Raw genomic sequence first — 20,498 nt, 5'->3', positions numbered from 1 at the left:
CACCAGTGGGTCGCATGTGCTGTCTGGGGCTATCCTTTCCAACACTGTATGAGAATGCCCGTTTCTCCAGCCATCATAAAAAAGTTTATATATTCAGTAAAAAAAGTTTTGGTATCCCAGCCCAAGAGTTTTATATTTCCACAGCCTCATCAACACTTCTGTTGTCAGACTTTAAATTCTGTTGATGTCATGTTGTGAAATAGTATCTCATTGTAATTTTTATTTGCACTTCATTTAGTGAAATTGAGCCCCTTATTTTTATGCATATATTTTAATAAGTTAAAATAAGATCATCCTATATACACATACTTTCTCACTTATAATGAAAACATAACAATTCCTCTTTGTTACATGCTTTTCATAAATAATCTTTAATGGCTGTATAGTGTTTCAACATGTGAATGGATTAAAACATTCTGTCATTGGTTAGTAAGTCAGGTTGCATCCAGATTTTCATTGTTACAGATGTGGCTCTGAATACATTTAACTAGAAAGCCTTTTATGTATTTGGGATGACTTCATTAGGTTAGCTTTCCAGAAAGTGATTTATTGGACCAAATGAAATGGACAGTTCTAGAGCTCTTGCTAGCATATTGCCAAACTGCTCTTCAAAACACTTGTACCAATATTCTTGCCAACCAGCAGTATATGACTGGAACCTGGAACTTAAAGGGCATTGCTGATATTTTTTCCAGATTCTGGGGAAAGTGGTTCCAAGTACTTTCCATAAGCAATTCAGAGTCTGTCATGGACCAGAGGACAAAGAGAAGAAATGGGCACTTATTAAGGGTCAGAGGCTTGAATATGAAAATTTTTTTTTTGTCTAAAGGCAAAGATTGCTCTTCATGCTTTAGCAGGGAGGACTGACTGCAGGAAGGAGGGACAGGGTGACTTGTCACTGACCTTGTACAGATGCTCAAAGGCTCTCTTCTTCTCCTTAGTCTTTTCTCTGGTGTATCCATCTCTGAATTTTTGCTGTCTCCTGTCTTTGTGATTTTCAAGTAAATGACGGTATCTGCAGATAAAAACATATGAGAGTCAGAAATCATTTTCAAGAAATTGCATCTTTATTCTTGGAAATAAGACAGTATGTTATGTATCATATTGTATGTAATACTCAGATTCAACCAGTATTGGGCACCTGCCATATCCTAGGCTAGTCCCTGGGGTTCCAGTGGTGAACAAAATATTTATTACAGTTTATAATCATTAGCATGAGTGCTATATATACACTATGATAAACATACTGGTTGTAGAGTAACAGTCACGTCTATATTAGCAATAATATTAAGATTAGTATAGTGATTAGCAGTGCCTGAGAATTTGTTGTTATGGAAAGTGTTTTTTAGGCATTGCTGGAAATGAGGTGTTACAGTATAGATGGTTATTTTTTCCTTAGTTTCCAGATGTTTCATAGCTGAGAAGTCTTGCAGATTGGTTGCTTATTAAAAGTGGCACAGTGCCTTGCAGGGCTAATATATTAATAAAAGCAGCGCCCTGCCCCTCATTAGCATCCCCCAGGATCTGCTGCTGCAGCATGGGTCTCCATTCTGCCCCTAACATTTCACTGAGTGCCTCCAGGAGTGGGGTTTCAGTGCTGCTCATACATCATAGGTTACTCTTTAAAAAGGGATCTTAGAGATGGCAAGATAATTTAACAGCCACATGTAGCATTTGTAGCTCCAGAGGCTAAGATAATGATGAAAGCAATGTAACTGTGGGGTCCAGAGCAGGGTCTTTTCACCAGAAAGGGTGAAGAAGGCAGTCCATGTATGCTGTGGAAGGGTTTCTTTAAATTTTTTAAATGTTCTTTGAATGTTCATGTATTTGCTAACAGATCATGAAGAAGGAAAGATACAGAAGTAGCTAAAGAGGGAGCCATGGTGTCTTGAGTTAGTATAACAGAGTGAGTGCTTTCCTTGTATGGTGGAAATTGGAAGAGGGATGACATTTTCCACAGACTTGTGCAAACCTGGCCACACAGCTCAGTCTGGGAACCTCTTAGCTATAAATACCATGTTCTAGTTCTTCACTGAAAGGCCTTTCTCAGGCAATATCATATCTTGAACAGGCCAGTTTTTATTCCATCTATGCACACATTTCCAGCAAGTACTTACTGATATAACTTATGCAATTGTAAGATTTAATAATATATTTATTGGAATGTTTCAGCTTATGCTATTTGGCAATACTTTTCAATAATAATCCTGGATAAAAAGCTGAGAGCTCACATTGTTAGTGAACTGATAGAATTTATACACTTGGATAAAATTTCTCAACATGAAAAATTATATCTGATCTATTAATTTTATAAGCATATTCATTATTATTACTATTATTAAAAGTAATGAATTCAACTTGGCATTGGATCACCATATAATTAGAGGAATAAAATTCTCTTTATGAATGCTGAACTCCTTGGGAATGGATAATTTGACTACTCCAGCTAGTTCTATTATTAATTTCAGGGTTGTTCAGTTCAGTTTCAATTAAAGTCAAACATTTATTACTTTCAATTGAATTGAATTGAATTGTTATCTTTGCATAGGTAATGTGGATAATTTTTGTACAAGGTAATACACGCAATGGTAATAAAATTCAAACACTATGAAATGGTATACAGAGAAAATAAGACTCTGTCCCACCACTGACCCTGTGCATCTGTTCCCTCCTCAGTGACAACCACTGTTATCAGAGGCTTTCTGTTTTTGCTTTTGTTTTGGTCCACGTATGTAAGTATTTCTTTTGAGAGAGATATCAGAGATCAATCTATTTATATCTCTATATATCTCTATCCATATTTTATTTTATTTTACATAAATGGCAACATAGTATAAACACTTTCCTGCCTTTGCTTTTTACTTAATGTTATATCTTGTTTATAGTTTCATGTATTATTTTGAATGGCTGCCTAGCATTTCATTGTAACCCTGAAACATTTGGGACATTTGCCATGTGCCAGGTAGGTGTTGCCTGAGAAGCAAAGATGAATATGCCAGGACTCTGTCTCCCACAGCTCATGTTCTGGTGGAGGAGAAGGTATGTACCTGAATAGTTATAAAATTTATAGGCTATTGGTGTGCTGTAAGAATGGCGTAAGCAGAGTTAAATGAATGAAGGAAGAGATTAGCTATTTAGAAAACATGAAAAGTTCACCTAGAAGTGGGTTACGGACATTCAGGCAGGAAGGAGTGGCAAGGGATACATACAAATTCAGGCAGAAAAGAGCGGCAAGAGATACATACTAAATCTATTCAGGACATGGTAACTGTGGGATGTGTTTGGGACATCAATTTAGTGATGTAGTGGGGGCCTTGATGGGAAGATGAGAGTAGAGATAAAGCCAGAAGAAAGATGGTTGTTTGTTGTTTAATCACCAAGTCGTGTCTGACTCTTTTGTGACCCCATGGACAGTAGCCTGCCAGTCTCCTCTTTCCAAGGGATTTCCCTGGCAAGAATACTGGAGTGGGTTGCCATTTCCTTCTCCAGGGGATCTTCCTGACCCAGGGATTGAGCCCATGTCTACTGCATTGGCAGGCAAATTCTTTACCATTGAACCACCAGGGAAGAAGACGGTTTGGTTTAAATGTCAAAGTGAAGAGCAAAGCTGTGTGTGTGTGTGTGTGTGAAGTGGGTGGAGATGGAGGAGAGAAGGCTTCTTTGTGTGCCAGAGGTAGGGAGGGTCTGAATTTAAGTAAGATTTATGGGGGAAGAAAGGAAGAGATGGATTCCTGAGACATCATAGAACCAGTTTTTCTTATGACTAACGGTTGGCAGCTTTGTAACATCATTTGCCAATCTAAACCTATTCCCTGATGAACTTGGAGTTTTGAATGCCTAATGAGGACAATCTGACTGACAACCCATTTAGAGTAATATACCTTAATAGAAAAGTCAAACACACTTATTTTAATAGAGACATGCAACACCATTAATTTGCAGAAGAAAAATAACTGAGATGGCACCCTTGCCATGCAGCCATCATAAACGTGGCTGATTGGAAAAGTCACTGAATAACTGTGTGTGATTCTGAATTGAGACAGGGAGCTCACTTCTGTGTTCAATCATGCCACTATTTGCGAAGGTGATTTTTACAGGCCAAGGTGCTAGAAAACCTTTAAAGGGCAAAAAAATGAAGGAAAATAAAATGTTCCAGATAACCTTAAGAGCAAAGTATAACTGACACTTTGCAAGCCAACTTCATTAGCCTGTCTCCAGCTTCAGCTGTGACGAATGGACATGTCTCGTTTTTCTTCATTATTTGGTATCTCTCGTAGTTTCAGCTGGTTCTCTATTAGGATATAGTGGAGCTAGACAATTAGCACATGAATTTGTAAAATTCAAATTGAACATATTCCTAAACCACCATGCTTAAAAATTTATAGATTCCTCTTAGCCCACAGTAGCTTTTTCTTTTTTAAAAACTAGATCTCTCCTTGCCCTCCAGGGACAAATATATGTAGTACAGTAAGTGAAATTAATATCCTTTTCTATGTGCCCCTAATAAATAGTTTCTTGCCCTGAGCAAGTGACTATTTGCAAGGCCTGTCAAATATTTCAAATAACTGGCTGGAGAGGCTCTCACATGAGTGATCCACTGCCTTTGTCTGGGACAAGCCACTTTAAGTTCAAAGCAGGTGGTAAGTCTCACCAAAAACTCTATGGGCCCTCACCATCCTCAGAGTTGGAGATCAGACATGTTATAACATGGGAGCTGTGACTGCTGAATGAGGATAGGTGGCTGGAACTTGGTAAACTTCATGTTCCCTGGAGGGCAGGTGGCCAGGAATGGTGAAGGAAAGGCATTGGATTGCACAAGCTGCTGGCTACGTGGATCATTGTCCAGTCCCCCCAAACAATGCAGAAAGGCCTTCTGCAGCTTCCTTTATCCCTGACCTTCTCCTAAACACGCTCAGAGTAAGATATATCTGACTGTTAGAAGACTTCTGAAATAGTGAGTTGATTTCTGGTTCTTTATTACCCACTTGTTCTAGCACCACTGAGAGCAAAGCTTCAGAATGCATAAGAATCATCCAGAGGGGCTTTTTCCTTTTATCTTTTCTTAAATATTTTTTTATCATGGAACAATGTAAATATAATAAACAGTCGAGAAAATTATATTTAAAATTATGTCCTCATCACCCACTTTCAACTATTATCAATATTTGCAAACATTTCATCTTTATAACTTTTTAAATGGAGTGCTGCTGCTGCTAAGTCGCTTCAGTCGTGTCCGACTCTATGCGATCCCATAGACAGCAGCCCACCAGGCTCCGCCATCCCTAGGATTCTCCAGGCAAGAATACTGGAGTGGGTTGCCATTTCCTTCTCCAGTGCATGAAAAGGAAAAGTGAAAGTCAAGTCGCTCAGTTGTGTCCGACTCTTAGCGACCCCATGGACTGTAGCCTACCAGGCTCCTCCGTCCATGGGATTTTCCAGGCAAGAGTACTGGAGTGGGGTGCCATTGCCTTCTCCGTTTTAAATGGAGTAATTAAGGAAAATCTCAGTTATCATATAATGGTATATATATATCATCTGCATGTACTTCAATATGCATCTCTCCCAGAAGACACTTCTTTGTACACACTCACAATACCATTATCTCATATAATAAAATTAACAATAATTCCCTCATATTAGCTAGTACGACAAATTCAGACTTAAATTGAAGAAAGTAGGGAAAACCACTAGACCATTCAGGTATGACCTAAATCAAATCCCTTATGATTATACAGTGGAAGTGACAAATAGATTTAAGGGACTAGATCTGATAGACAGAGTGCCTGATGAACTATGGACAGAGGTTCGTGACATTGTACAGGAGACAGGGATCAAGACCATCCCCTTGGAAAAGAAATACAAAAAAGCAAAATGGCTGTCTGAGGTGGCCTTACAAATAGCTGGGAAAAGAAGAGAAGTGAAAAGCAAAGGAGAAAAGGAAAGATATTCCCATCTGAATGCACAGTTCCAAAGAATAGCAAGGAGAGATAAGAAAGCTTTCCTCAGTGATCAATGCAAAGAAATAGAGGAAAACAACAGAATGGGAAAGACTAGAGATTTCTTCAAGAAAATTAGAGATACCAAGGGAACATTTCATGCAAAGATGGGCTCGATAAAGGACAGAAATGGTATGGACCTAACAGAAGCAGAAGATATTAAGAAGAGATGGCAAGAATACACAGAAGACCTGTACAAAAAAGATCTTCACGACCCAGATAATCACGATGGTGTGATCACTCACCTAGAGCCAGACATCGTGGAATGTAACGTCAAGTGGGTCTTAGAAAGCATCACTACGAACAAAGCTAGTGGACGTGATGGAATTCCAGTTGAGCTATTTCAAATCCTCAAAGGTGATGCTGTGAAAGTGCTGCACTCGATATGCCAGCAAATCTGGAAAACTCAGCAGTGGCCACAGGACTGGAAAAGGTCATTCCAGTCCCAAAGAAAGGCAATGCCAAAGAATGCTCAAACTACTGCACAATCGCACTCATCTCACACGCTAGCAAGGTAATACTCAAAATTCTCCAAGCCAGGCTTCAGCAATACGTGAACTGTGAACTTCCAGATGTCCAAGCTGGTTTTAGAAAAGGCAGAGGAACCAGAGATCAAATTGCCAATATCTGCTGGATCTTCGAAAAAGCAAGAGAGTTCCAGAAAAACATCTATTTCTGCTTTATTGACTATGCCAAAGCCTTTGACTGTGTGGTTCACAATAAACTGTGGAAAACTCTGAAAGAGATGGGAATACCAGACCATCTGACCTGTCTCTTGAGAAACCTGTATGCAGGTCAGGAAGCAACAGTTAGAACTGGACATGGAACAACAGACTGGTTCCAAATAGGAAAAGGAGTACGTCAAGGCTGTATATTGTCACCCTGCTCATTTAACTTATATGCAGAGTACATCATGAGAAACATTGGGCTGGAAGAAACACAAGCTGGAATCAAGATTGCCGGGAGAAATATCAATAACCTCAGATATGCAGATGACACCACCATTATGGCAGAAAGTGAAGAAGAACTAAAGAGCCTCTTGATGAAAGTGAAAGAGGAGAGTGAAAAAGTTGGCTTAAAGCTCAATGTTCAGAAAACTAAGATCATGGCATCTGGTCCCATCACTTCATGGGAAATAGATGGGGAAACAGTGGAAACAGTGTCAGACTTTATTTTTTTGGGCTCCAAAATCACTGCTGATGGTGATTGCAGCCATGGAATTAAAAGACGCTTACTCCTTGGAAGGAAGGTTATGACCAACCTAGATAGCATATTTAAAAGCAGAGACATTACTTTGCCAACAAAGGTCTGTCTAGTCAAGGCTATCGTTTTTCCAGTGGTCATGTATGGATGTGAGAGTTGGAGGGTGAAGAAAGCTGAGCACAGAAGAATTGATGCTTTTGAACTGTGGTGATGGAGAAGACTCTTGAGAGTCCCTTGGACTGCAAGGAGATCCAACCAGTCCATCCTAAAGGAGATCAGTCCTGGGTGTTCATTGGAAGGACTGATGTTGAAGCTGAAACTCCAATACTTTGGCCACCTCATGTGAAGAGTTGACTCATTGGAAAAGACCCTAATGCTGGGAAGGATTGGGGGCAGGAGGAGAAGGGGACGACAGAGGATGAGATGGTTGGATGGCATCACTGACTTGATGGACGTGGGTTTGGGTAAACTCCGAGAGTTGGTGATGGACAGGGAGGCCTGGCGTGCTGTGCTTCATGGGGTCGCAAAGAGTCGGACACGACTGAGCGACTGAACTTGAACCTGAATCTTCCCTGATGGCTCAGTGGGTAAAGAATTCACCTGCAATGCAGGAGATACAGGAAACTTGAGTTGTTCCCTGAGTCAGGAAGATCCCCTTGAGAAGGAAATAGCAACCCACTTCAGCATTTTTGCCTGAAAAACCCCATGGACAGAGGAACCTGGAGAGTTATAGTCCATGGGGTCGCAGAGTGGCACACAACTGAGGGACTAAGCATGCACGCATAATCCATATTCATATTGTCCTGATTATTTCATATTTGTCTCCAAAATATCTTTTAAAGATGGTTTCTACATATTACACATTGCACTGAGTTTTATATTTCTTAAGTTTCTTTTAATATATGATAGTCCCCCATCCATTTAAAAAATACCACTTATTTGTTGAAGAAGAAAAAAAGTGAGTGTTACTCACTCAGTCATGTCTGACTCTTTGAGACCCCATGGAAACTGTAGCGCACCAGGCTCCTCTGTCCATGTTATTCTCCAGGCAAGAATACTTGTGGGTAGCCATTCCCCCCTCCAGGGGACCTTCCCAATCTAGGGACTGAATCCAGGTTCTCTTGTGTTGCAGGCAGATTCTTTAATATCTGAGCCACCAGGGAAGCCCATACCACTTATTTGTTGAAGAAATCAAATAATTAATCCTATGGAATATGCAACATTTTGAATTTGGCTTACTGTATTCCAACAGTGAATTTTAATTAGTTTGCCATTATTTCCTATTAACTGATAGTCACTTAGATTTAAGACTTGTTTAGGTTTGGTTCCATTTAGGAGCAAGAATACATGACAGGTGGTGCAGTGTGTTTTCTACTGTGTCACAGCAGGAGGAGTCCCACTTTTAGTGGCACTGAGATTGAGCCATGGGTTCACGTGTTATGGTCCTGAAAATGCTGCTTCATGGGTCTAACTCCAACTCTGAATCAGAATCTCTAGAGAGAAGTTCAGGGAATTCTGAGACAGGTAACCCATGGAACACCATGGCCTGAGAAACACTGTTCTAGAGAGGCATTCTGAGGTCAGATAAATTTTGGGAACACTACATGAGGTGATTAAACTTATGTGTCAACCTAACTGGGACACAGGGTGCCCAGACATGGGTTAAACATTATTTCTGTGTGCATCTGTGAGGTTATTTCCAGATGAGATTAACATTTGACTTGGTAGACTGGGTAAAGCATATTTCCCTGCTTAATGTTGGTGGGTCTCATCCAATCAATTGAAAAATCTGAATAAAATGAAAAGGCTAAGTAAGAGGGAACTCCTTCTGTCTGAATGTTTGGCTAGAACATCATTCTTTTCCTACCTTTGGACTCAAACTGAAAACTGGGCTCCTTGAGCTTTTGGACTAAGACTTACACCATGCTTCCAAGTTTTCCTTATGTTCTAGACCAACATCTTCAGTTTCCTTTTCTCTTCTTGTTCTCTGGTTAGTCAGGGGGCCTCTTAAATAGTTATGACTCACTTCTCTTATGGAACAATGGACTGGTTCCAAATTGGGGAAGGAGTACATCAAGGCTGTACACTGTCACCCTGCTTACTTAACTTATATTTAGAGTATATCATGCCAAAAATGCGGGGCTGGATAAAGCACAAGCTGGAATCAAGATTGCAGGGAAAAATATCAATAACCTCAGATATGTAGATGACACCACCCTAATGGCAGAAAGTGAAGAGGAACTAAAGAGCCTCCTGAAGGTGAAGGAGGAGACTGAAAAAGTTGGCTTAAAACTCAACATTCAGAAAACGAAGATCATGGCATCCAATCCCATCACTTCATGGCAAATAGATGGGGAAAAAATGGAAACAGTGACAGACTTTATTTTCTTGGTCTCCAAAATCACTGCAGATGGTGACTGAAGCCATGAAATTAAAAGACACTTACTCCTTGGAAGAAAAGCTATGACAAACCTAGACAGCATGTTAAAAAGCAGAGATATTACTTTGCCAAGAAAGGTCCTTCTAGTCAAAGCTATGGTTTTTCCAGTAGTCATGCGTGGATGTGAGATTTGGACCATAAAGGAGGCTGGTCGCTGAAGAATTCATGCCTTTGAACTGTGGTGTTGGGGAAGACTCTTGAGAGTCCCTTGGACAACAAGGAGATCAAACCAGTCAATCCTAAAGAAAACCAACCCTGAGTGTTCATTGGGAGGACTGATGCTGAAGCTGAAGCTCCGATATTTTGGCCACCTGATGCAAAGAGCCGACTCATTGGAAAAGACTGTGATGCTGAAAAAGATTGAAAGCAGGAGGATAAGGGGGCAACAGAGGATGGGACGGTTGGATGGCATCACTGATTCGATGGATGTGAGTTTGAGCAAGCTCCAGGAGATGGTGAAGGACAGGGAAGACTGGTGTGCTGCACTCCATGGGGTCACAAAGAGTCAGACACGATTGAGTGACTGAAGAAGAACAACACCACCTCTCATATGATATGACAACTATCAGGAAGGCCTTGGGAAAGCCTTCACGAAACAGCTGGTGTTCATCTGGTCCAGACATTCCATGTCTTAGGATACAAAATGAGACCAACAAGAAGATATTAGTTGTCCCCGAGAGAAAGGAAGGAGCAATAACCAGAATTTTTTTCTGCCAATCTGCATTTGGAAAGAAAGGAACAATGTGACATTTTACCTTCCTCTCTTTTTAAATTTTATTTATTTATTTATTTATGGCTTTGCTGTGTCTTTGCTACTGTCCATGGGCTTTCTCTAGTTGTGGTGAGTAGGGGCTACTCTCTAATTTCGTTGTGGTGGCTTCTCTGGTTGAGCAGCACAGCTTCTAGGGTGCTCTGGCTTCAGTAGTTGTGGCACACAGGCTTAGTTGCTCTGGGGAATGTGGGATCTTCCTGGATCAGGGATTGAACCCATCTCCCGTATCGGCAGGTGTATTCTTAACCACTGAGTCACCAGGGAAGCCCTTACCTTTCTCTCTTAACCAGTCACCACAGAAAGAGATCTGGGAGAGCTGACTTCATTAAGAATCTTCACCCTTCAACAGCTACTGCAAGTTTTCCCAGGTCTGTAGTGTCTGGAGTGAGTGAGACATCCAGTGGGTCTCATCTTGATCACTAGAACTGTAGAGGAGGAAAAATAATTTTCTCTCTACCCATTATGCTAAGTGTTTGGCTAAGACCCCCCCTTTCCCTAGGGCACCTTGCAAAGGGATAAGCTCATCTAAGATAGTTGAAAGTTTTGCACTGTGGCCACTGTAATTCAAGATTATCTTTGGTCAGTTTAACCTACTTGTTCACCCTTAAAACAAAATTTTATTCACCCAAGGCCTCCTTACAATGTAATCAGTCTACTTTAAGTTGGACCTAGTCAGACCATGGACCTGGTCCAATTTCTAAGTCAAAACCAGGCAGACCTGCCACTAGTTTCAGACCCATCCAGGAAAAGAAATGCTTAAATAAAGTCTCTGAAAACTCATAAGGCAAAGGCTATGGAGCTGGGATCCAAGAGGGACTTACCTACAGGTGACCTCTAGAGGCAGCGAGGAAGCAGCAAGCTCAGGGGGCTCATGGGTGCCTATACCTGGTTGCTCATTGCTCCTGGGAGTTATTGGGGGGTCTCCTCAGGTCCTCCCTGACACCAGAGCTGTTAAAAGATGAACTGAGACATAGTAAACATTTTATATGTGCAAAAATCAATTTGATTTGGCAGCACCAAACCAGATGTGGTTAGGTGTGTTTTCACTTCATATTTATTTAGTGTACATTGGGTTAGATCCTCTGGGGAAACTAGGTGACTCACAGTTTCTGTCCTCCACCAGCTTTGAAGCTAAAAGTCACTACTTAAGTACTCATGTTGTTGAAGAAGATTTGCTTCTTCAGTGACATCTGCTTTTCTATCTGTTTAATGATTTTGGTTTTCTCTAGCACACTGCATCAGTGGGGATGTGGTGAGGTTAGACTTTTGGCTTGACCTCTGGCTTCCTTTGCCTCTGCTGTCTTTAACTTTTTCATAGGTATGGTTTGCTGGATTTTCTTTCTTTATTTTCCTTCTGGTTTTTCTCTTTTCTTTTCTCTCTTTTCTCCCTCTGATTGTCTCTTCTTTCATCTCCCATTCCTTCTTGACTCCCTCCATCCCTGTTCTTTCAATACCATTTTATTCAATTCCAATATAATTTTTGTTTTGTATTTCAATACAATTTCACCTACTATGTGAAAAAGGGTAAATAAACCACAGATAGTCATATTGATAAATATTTACAATATAAAGCAATACATGCTAATATAAATCTGTAGGCAAAGTAATTTATTTGTGTAACATAAGAGAAACTGACTTTGACTTAGGATTAGGAGAAAGGTTTCACAAAAGATGTAAAATTTAGTACGGGTTTTGAAGGATGTGTGGTTCATCCAGTGTACAGTGGAGGGAAGAGGTACCTGAATGTGTGATAGAGCCAGCAAATCTGAAGAACACAAAGAGGTCTGGAGTAACCGAGAGCATCAGGAAGTGTGAAGGCATGACTAAGGTAGGAAAGGTAGGTCAAACCCTGGTTCTGAAGAGTTTTTAAGTGATGCTAATGTTGTTAGACTGTTATTCTGGCCAAAAGCCTCCAATGACATTGCAAGCTTTCTAATCAGGGAATACACATTATAAGTTCTGAATCTTATTTAAAACTCAAAAAATTATATTATCAAAAGAGCCAATAATGATAATAGAAAGAGCTGACATGTACTGTGTAGAGACTCTCTTTTAGCTACTTATACATACTACTGCATTTGCTTCTTACCATCACGTCACTGTCAGGGAGTTATGGGTTGAATTGTGTCCCCCTTTCCTACTCCTAAAATTTTTTTGTTGAAGTCCTAACCCCTAGTATCTCAGAATGAAATCACATTTGGAGACAAGGTCTTTAAAGAGGTAATTAAGCTAAAATGAAGCCATTAGGGTGGGCTCTAAACCATTCTGACAGATTTCCTTAAAAGGAAAGGAAATTTGGGTGCACAGAGAGATACCAGAGAAGTGTGAGCGCAGAGAAAAGGTTATGTGAGAACATAGGGAGAGATCGGCCACATGCATGCCAAGGAGAGAGGCCTTAGCATGAAATCAACCTTGCTGATGTCTCAGTCTTGAACGTCTAGCTTCCAGAACTGTGGGAAAAAAGTCCTGTTATTTAAACCCCTCAGTCCATGGGTATTTTGTCATGGTGGCCCTGGTAAGCTAATACAGGAAGGCTGTTATCCCCATTTTGTGACTGTGATGACCAAAACACAAAGAACCAATTTTGCATGATTGCACAGTAAACCTCCAGGGATAGGGAAACCCAAGTCACTATACCTCAAGGCCTTCTCAGGGTCCCAGAGGGGCCTGTGAGGAGTCTGTAAGGCATTAAAGGTCATATAAGAGAGGTAGACGGTTGAGTTTGAGGGGCCCATGCTTCAAGTTAACTGTGTTTCCCAGACACTCTTTTCATCAGAAACATGGTGCCTAACTCATCTCTTTACCCTGTCTTGTATTAGTAATGTCACAAAGAAATGCTATAGTTTCTCTCTAGATCAAGGGTGAGAATCTGGAGGTATTTTTTAAAACTCAGGAAATAATCCATATTAAGGTGATCAAGATCTATGAGGCTGCCTTCCTTGCTATTAATTGTGACTTTATGTTAAAAATGATCACAGCTCTCATTCACATGGCAGCTGCTAACAAGCTCCACCAGCCCATTGGATCATCCAGCTATCAGACTGGCTTTGCAGAGTGCACAGTTTTGGTTTTTCAGGGTATGATTCAATGTCAGAAGAGTTTATGTGCTGCTTAAGCCCCTGCAGCCTATAGATAGGAAGAACACTGTAAATGCAGTAATTATATTTTTAGAGTGCTGGGTTTGTGCTAATAAATCAGAGAGGAAAGGCTGGCAGGATTGGGGACTAGTGCCAAAGACAATAATGTCAAAAATCTGGCCTCCCACTCACATGCTCAGCCTACCCATGCTAGCTAGCAGGAGGGCTAGGTGCCTGTACCTAGCAGGGGGAGCTTAGCTTTCAACATCTGGTTACATAGTCACTTATGAATTTCATGTCTTCATTTGTGAGTTTCATGTCTCCTTTTCAGGAAAACAAGGTAATTTACAAAAGCCTTTTATGGCTTGTGCTGGGGGATTCATTGGAAATATTACCAAGATTTATGAATGAATATTGCTTTTCAGTTCCCCTTTCTCTGCCTCCTCATCCTTTCATTTCATTCTCATTTGTCTTATGAAAATGAATGATAAATAAATGGGAAGAAAAGACTACAATATTAGTAAAAAAAAAATACACATGTGTACTCAGGAGACCTTGGTTTTAGTTCTGACATTGTTGCTAATTGGCTGTGTGACCTTGGGGAAGTCATTTTACCTCTCTGAGCCTCCACTGCTGATTCTACAAAATGAAGGGATTAGGCCATGTAATCTAATATTTGATGATTCCAACTTCTCACAAAACTTTTTATTTTTGAAGTAAAAGGTTGAAGGGTATCAACTAGCATGAATTGTCAGTGATGGCTCTTGTTTTTTTTCTTTAGCCTACACTGGGTCTTAGTTGCAGCATATGGGATCTAGCTCCCTGACCAAGGATTAAACCCAGGCCCCCTGCATTGGAAACATGGAGTGTTAACCAGTGGACCACCAGGGACGTCCCTGCTTCTTTGTTTTGACTGTCTCCTTTCTCCCACCTTGTTTCTCCACTTACTCCATTTTCTTTGTTTCCCACTGGTGGTAAGGACCTTACACATGGGTGTCTTGTGGACCATGCTTTAGGCATTTTCCAATCCTAACCTTACCTATCTAACTTTTGTCAGTTCTGGGTCCTATTCCTCTGGAGTACCTTCAGGTAAAAGAAACACATGGATAAATGCTTTTATAGTTAGGCAATGATTCATAGCATAGCCTCTTCAATCCAATAACCACTTAGTGAGCACCCACTATGTGCAAAGCAGGCTTCCTAGATGGCTAAGAGGGTAAAGAATCTATCTGCAATACAGGAGATACAGGAGAGGTGGGTTTGATCCCTGGGTCAGGAAGATCCCCTGGAGAAGGAAAAAAGCAACCTACTCTAGTATTCTTGCCTGGGAAATTCTCATGCACAAAGAGGAGCCTGGTGGGCTATAGTCCAAAGAGTCACAAACAGTCAGACACAACTGAGCAACTAAGCACATACACACAATACTACGTGCAAAGCAATCTGTTATTGACAGTAGTGTTAGTCGTTCAGTCATGTCCGACTCTTTGTGACCCCATGGACTGTAGCCCACCAGGCTCCTCTGTCCATGGGATTTTCCAGGCGAGACTATTAGAGTGGGTTGCCATTTCCTTCTCCAGGAGATCTTCCCGACCCAGAGATTGAACTGGAGTCTCCTGCATTGAAGGTGGACTCTACCATCTGAGCCACCAGGGAAGCCCTATTGACAGTAGGGATTTAGATAAACAAGATGTGGTCCTTGTTCCCCAGGGAGTATGCTTTAGGAAGGGACCCATACCACTGACTGTGATATAAGCTGGTTTGCAATGACAGGAAGGAGGAAAGCCTGAGGTGGGTCTTGCTATCTGATAGGCTGGATTTTGAAAGGCCTATGAGTAGGGTAGAGGGGAGGGACACCAACTGCAGGGAACCTAGGATAAAGGCATGTGGCAGAAAGCATTCAAAATGTGTTTAGTGAAAGGTGTATAGTCTGGGAGGTGGGTGATGAGTTGGATGTAAGGATTGATTTGCAGGAAGAGGAACTGCAGTGGAAGTGGAGTGACTGGGGCTTTGAATGCCAGAGTGAAGAATTTGGGTTGCATTGTGTACACGGTTTGAGCTGAGAGAGAGATGGAAGCCTGATGCAAGCAAGTTAAGTTGCTCAGTTGTGTCTGACTCTTTATGACCCTATGGACTGTAGCCCACTAGACTTCTCTGTCCATAGGATTCTCCAGGCAAAAATACTGGAGTTGGTTGCCATTTCTTCCTCCAGGGGATCTTCCCTACCCAGGGATCAAACACGTGTTTTCTGTGTCTCCTGGATTGGCAGGCGGATTCTTTATCACTGAACCACCTGGGAAGTATACATGGTTTAGAGCCATTAAAAGTGAGCTAGGTCCTGGTGTGAACTGAAGCTCTGTTCCCTCTAGCATGTGCCATGTTTGGAAAACTGGGATGGGGATTGGACATCCAGCCACAGACCACTTGCACAAGGGATCCAGAGTTCTAGACTTCCGGAGGCACATAGGTGCTACTTTTGGTGCTAGCTCTGATGGGAGATACTTCCTACAACTCTGTAAATGTGGTAGGTCTAGGGGACATTGGTAGCCCATAACTCTGGTTTTGAAGCAGCACCTAGGAAGTACTCTTGGGGATCCTTGGGATGATTTGGGAGGCTGCAGGTCCTGCAGAGTGGGTGGGGGTAGAGTCAGAGAAAAGCTTTTGGGTAATGTCACTGTCTCTCTGAGACGCTGCGGTTAAGAGGAGAGGAGGGGGTTTCAGAGGGCAGTGAATTAGAGAGAAAAGAAGGGGACTAATGACCAACACTTTGTGGAGCAACAGTGGAGATGCCGCCGTTTGACACATCATGTTTTGAGGGTTGGTGAGCTTGTTTGATCTCAGCACAAGGCTGATGCTATTCCGACTCTCCTTTCTATTCCTCCAAAAGTGAGGGTGGGTGGGGACAAATACAGTGAGCTGTTTGTTACTTTTGGCTTGAACCAGCAAACACCTGGGAGACACCATTGTTCTAATAGCTTTTAAAAATTTATTGGTATCTTTAAAAGCCTAGGGAGTAGCCAGTGAGCTTCCTTATGTCACAAAAAGGACTAAAGGAAGATTTGAGGAAAGAGCTGGCCTCTCTGCTTTCCTCCTGGACCTGCTAAACAAACAGGTTCTGGTAGCTCACTTACCCACTTTTTTGCTTAGAAATGTGAAGAGTGAGCAAAGGGTATGGGGAAGACCCTTTAGTTCTGCACAATAACTCCAGAGGGCAATGGAGAATGGGTATGAAAGGGCTGAGGGCTTATTTCAGTTGAGGTAGAGTTGCCTTTCACATTTCAATGCCCTGATCTTGCATTCTCACAGCATCACCCTCCTAGATGCGTTCAACACATCCACTTAAGTAACTTGATTACTCTTGCAGGCGCTTTTACATAATGCACCTCCCACCAGGTGGGGCGTTCAATCATTCAGCACAGGACCCAGCATCTCTGCTCTAATATCACTTTACACACAGCTAATGAACACAGGTTCTCAACAAGTGACTGCACCAGTCAATAAAGGAAGGCATGATCCTACCTGCTCGCATGACTGTCGCTGCCTCTGGAGCCAATTAGCCCACTCTTTCTCGGGTGCTGCGGGAATACATTTCCCAAAATGGTTCTCTTGCTCACCCCGGGGTTATCTTTCTCTCCTTCTCCTTCTTTGCAGAGTGCATGCAAAACAGAGAGGCTGTGGCAATTCCTCTGACAGGCTAGACAGGTCAGTGCTGGGAGCTGGGGACATGATTTAAATTCACCATCCAACTCCATTGCCTATATCCAAAAGGGGTGTGCAGGGGATGTGAGGAACCACCACTATTTCTTATGCTCTGAAAAACAAGGAAGCTGCTGAGAGAACAGACTGGTGTGTACATCAGCCCCTCTCCTCTTCTAGTCTCATGGTTTGAATTGCTACCTGACAGGTAGAGATCCAGGAAGAAGTGAAAGTGCACGTACCTTTTTCCTGTTACCCCTGTCCTTTTTCTTGCTCACCCCACCATGAAATCACAGCTAGGTGTGAATCAGTGGTCCCTGCGCTGGGGAGTCAGGATGCAACAACAATCTCTGGTTGGATGGCTTCATGTGGAAAAGCTCACCAGCATCCGTGTTTGCTCTCCTGTGGAATTTTTGCCCTTCCTTTCACATCAGGCACTGAGAGGACCAAATGATAAAATGCCAATGAAAATGTTTTGTGAAAATAAAGCTCTGCACAGATATATGTGTTGAGTGATTATGTGGGGAAGTGGAAACAATGATGCCTAGATGTCAGCAGGTTAGAGCCCTAAATTATTTTCTGTTCAGCTCTGCCACTCACCAGGGCTGTGGACATGTCACCTCATCCTTATGGGACTGTTTTCTCATCAAGAAACCGGGGAAGATAAGACCTATTTCATAAAATTGTTTGAAAAGTAAGAGGTGATATGTGTGAATAATTAGAAAACTGTGGAGTATTGTACACATGGAAGGAATTATTTGTTATTGCCTATGTTGACTTAATTGTTGCTTTAATCAACTCTTCCTGGCCCTGGGGTATTTTATTAGCATTTTATTATTTTCCACTAGTTTTTATGCTGCTGTTTCTTTGAAAAAAACCTCTGCTCTGTTTTAAGTCTTCTCAATGAGATAATAAGGTTCTCAGGCAAAGAATGCATGGTCAGGTCTGTAGTAGGTTCTTCAGTAGCAGCTATCATCCCATTGAAGGATTTGTATACAGCTAGTGCTTAATGAGGGGCTTCCCTGGTAGCTTAGATGGTAAAGAATCCACCTGCAATGCGGAAGATCTGGGTTCGATCCCTGGGTTGGGAAGATCCCCCTGGAGAAGGAAAAGGCTACCCACTTCAGTATTCTGGCCTGGAGAATTCCATGGACTGTATAGTCCAGGGGGTCGCAAAGAGTCAGACACGACTGAGCGCCTTTCACTCACTCATGCACTCAGTGCTTAATGAATGCTGCAGACCCACTGAAGTTACTTGAGCTCTCAGATCTTTGTTCTGGAATGTTACCTCATTTCTAAGAAAGATGCTAGTGGTCTGACTCAAGGAAATTAAAAAAAATGAGCCTAGAGAATTATTCTTTGATGTTCTCTTATTCCTTGATGTTCTTTTTCTTTGATTCAGTGAATGAGTCTGGTTCCCTAAGCCAATTGTCAGAGTCAGTCACTCATCACTTCTCTCCCAGCAAGGGTAAAGTCTTTAATATTGGGCCCTGTTGTAACTAATGGAATGAGGCTGGAAGAGATATCTCTTGAGTAAGAGTTATAATTTCTGTTCCACTCTAATAAAATATCTTAAACTGAAAGATGCAATAGGATTAAAATACCTTTATTTCTCCAGATTGGAAATATCAGTGCTTTTGAAAGTTTAAGGCTACAAATCCATTGCATGTATATATAGTTCTGAGCTGGATCAATTTCTATAGGCAGTAGCAATGGTAAGTCTTGTGAATTTTGTGCCTGGTGTGAGATTGCTAACAGTAACTCTCCACTTCAATCTATTAATTGCTTATTGAGTTCCTATGAGGTGGAAAACACTGCTGAACTTTGTGGGAGCAAGAAAGAAGTGGGAGATATGGGCTCTGCACCTACATTAACTCCTACCAACCCAGGGTCTGTATCACAGAGGGTAGGGGAGGTATGTTCCTTTGTAATTATTAATAAATGCTTTCTCTCAGCATGTGGAGGCTAAGAAAATCAAACCCTACGACTTCATGCTTCCATGGTTTATTTTCTAAAGTCCAAGCCTTGGTACAGAGAGTCATGTTTCTCCACAATGACATTGGTCACCAATTTTTGGCAAGTTTCCGACTTGTCAAAGGGATTTCTGTGGTGACTGAGAGCATCATTGATGTTGAAACACGAATCAGAAAGATAGCAGCAGAAAAAGCAGACCGGGAAGGTTAGGATTGGAAAGGGAGCAAATGAGATAGGTTCAAACTGAAATTCTTTTTGGTTTAAGGTAATTTACATACTCCTGATCACTTTAAGACATTTCCCAAGGCTGTTTGGATGTGTCCGCCCCCCACCCCCACCCCCCGCGCGCCTTCTGCTCTCCTTTAATTCTCATCTACTTCATCAAGTCACTGGGTGGAGCCCTGTGAATGCTCTCGGATTCACTGCTATCAGCTACTAGATGGAGATTCCAACAGCGTGTGTGCGTGCGCCCGCTCAGTCGTGTGGGTCTCTTTGCCAACTGTGGACTGTAGCCCACCAGGCTCCCCTGTCCATGGAATTTTCCAGGCAAGAATACTGGAGTGAGTTGCCATTTCCTTCTCCAGGGGTATCTTCCCAACCCAGAAATTGATCTTGTGTCTCCTGCATCGGCAGAAGACAGAGTCTTTATCACTGCACCACCTGTGAAGAGATTCAAGTCCAAAGTTGTTTCATATATTCTGCAAAGACTAGTTTCTTTCATTATGAAAGGTCAGTGTCATATTCTCTAGGAATAACCGCCAGCTGCCCTGAAGTCTACTGCTGCCACTACAGCTGCTCCTCTTGTGGTTTCACAACTAGAACTTGGAACCTTCCCTAACCAGATCCAATAACCTTTTGGTATCCGGGATCTCGGCTGGTGGCTGATCCCAGGGCAACCACAGCCTCTCACAGAGTAATTCCATGTTAACCCGCCTACCTCTGCTGTGTAACACAGATCCTCCTCTGTGTGTGAACACTTGTCACTCCCACCCAGGGGAGCTCCAGCGCGGAAGCGGAGGGTCTGAGGTGGCAGGTGATGGTCTGGAAGGTGACGATCTGGATGTTCTGCGCAGGCGCTGCCCCACTCTCCACCCAGCTCTCATCCCCGCCCCTCCCACCCGCTGCGCGAACTACCCTGGGAAGTCCCGCAGGATTACTGCGTGCCACTTCACGAACTCCCGTGCGAAGTCTCGCAGGGTTATGCGTGCCACTTCACGAACTCCCGTACGAAGTCTCGCAGGGTTATGCGTGCCACTTCACGAACTCCCGTGCGAAGTCTCGCAGGGTTATGCGTGCCACTTCACGAACTCCCGTACGAAGTCTCGCAGGGTTATGCGTGCCAC

General features: G+C 42.2%; 1 long non-coding RNA gene across 1 annotated transcript; it reads right to left on the bottom strand.

Moving 5' to 3' along the window:
* Positions 1-343: 343 nt before the first annotated feature.
* LOC145514875 (uncharacterized) lies at positions 344-20,335 on the bottom strand. The gene is made up of 5 exons (XR_014060522.1): positions 20,093-20,335; positions 11,233-11,374; positions 10,685-10,836; positions 904-1,015; positions 344-742 (listed from the first exon to the last, which is right to left on the bottom strand). It is a non-coding gene; the product is annotated as an uncharacterized LOC145514875 (long non-coding RNA).
* Positions 20,336-20,498: the final 163 nt, after the last annotated feature.

The sequence above is a fragment of the Giraffa tippelskirchi genome, chromosome 7 (genome assembly GCF_054371585.1).
Source record: "Giraffa tippelskirchi isolate mGirTip1 chromosome 7, T2T-mGirTip1v1.2.pri, whole genome shotgun sequence".
NCBI lineage: Eukaryota > Metazoa > Chordata > Mammalia > Artiodactyla > Giraffidae > Giraffa > Giraffa tippelskirchi.
The sequence above is the reverse complement of the archived record's forward strand: the minus strand, read 5'-3'. Positions and strand labels throughout refer to the sequence as shown.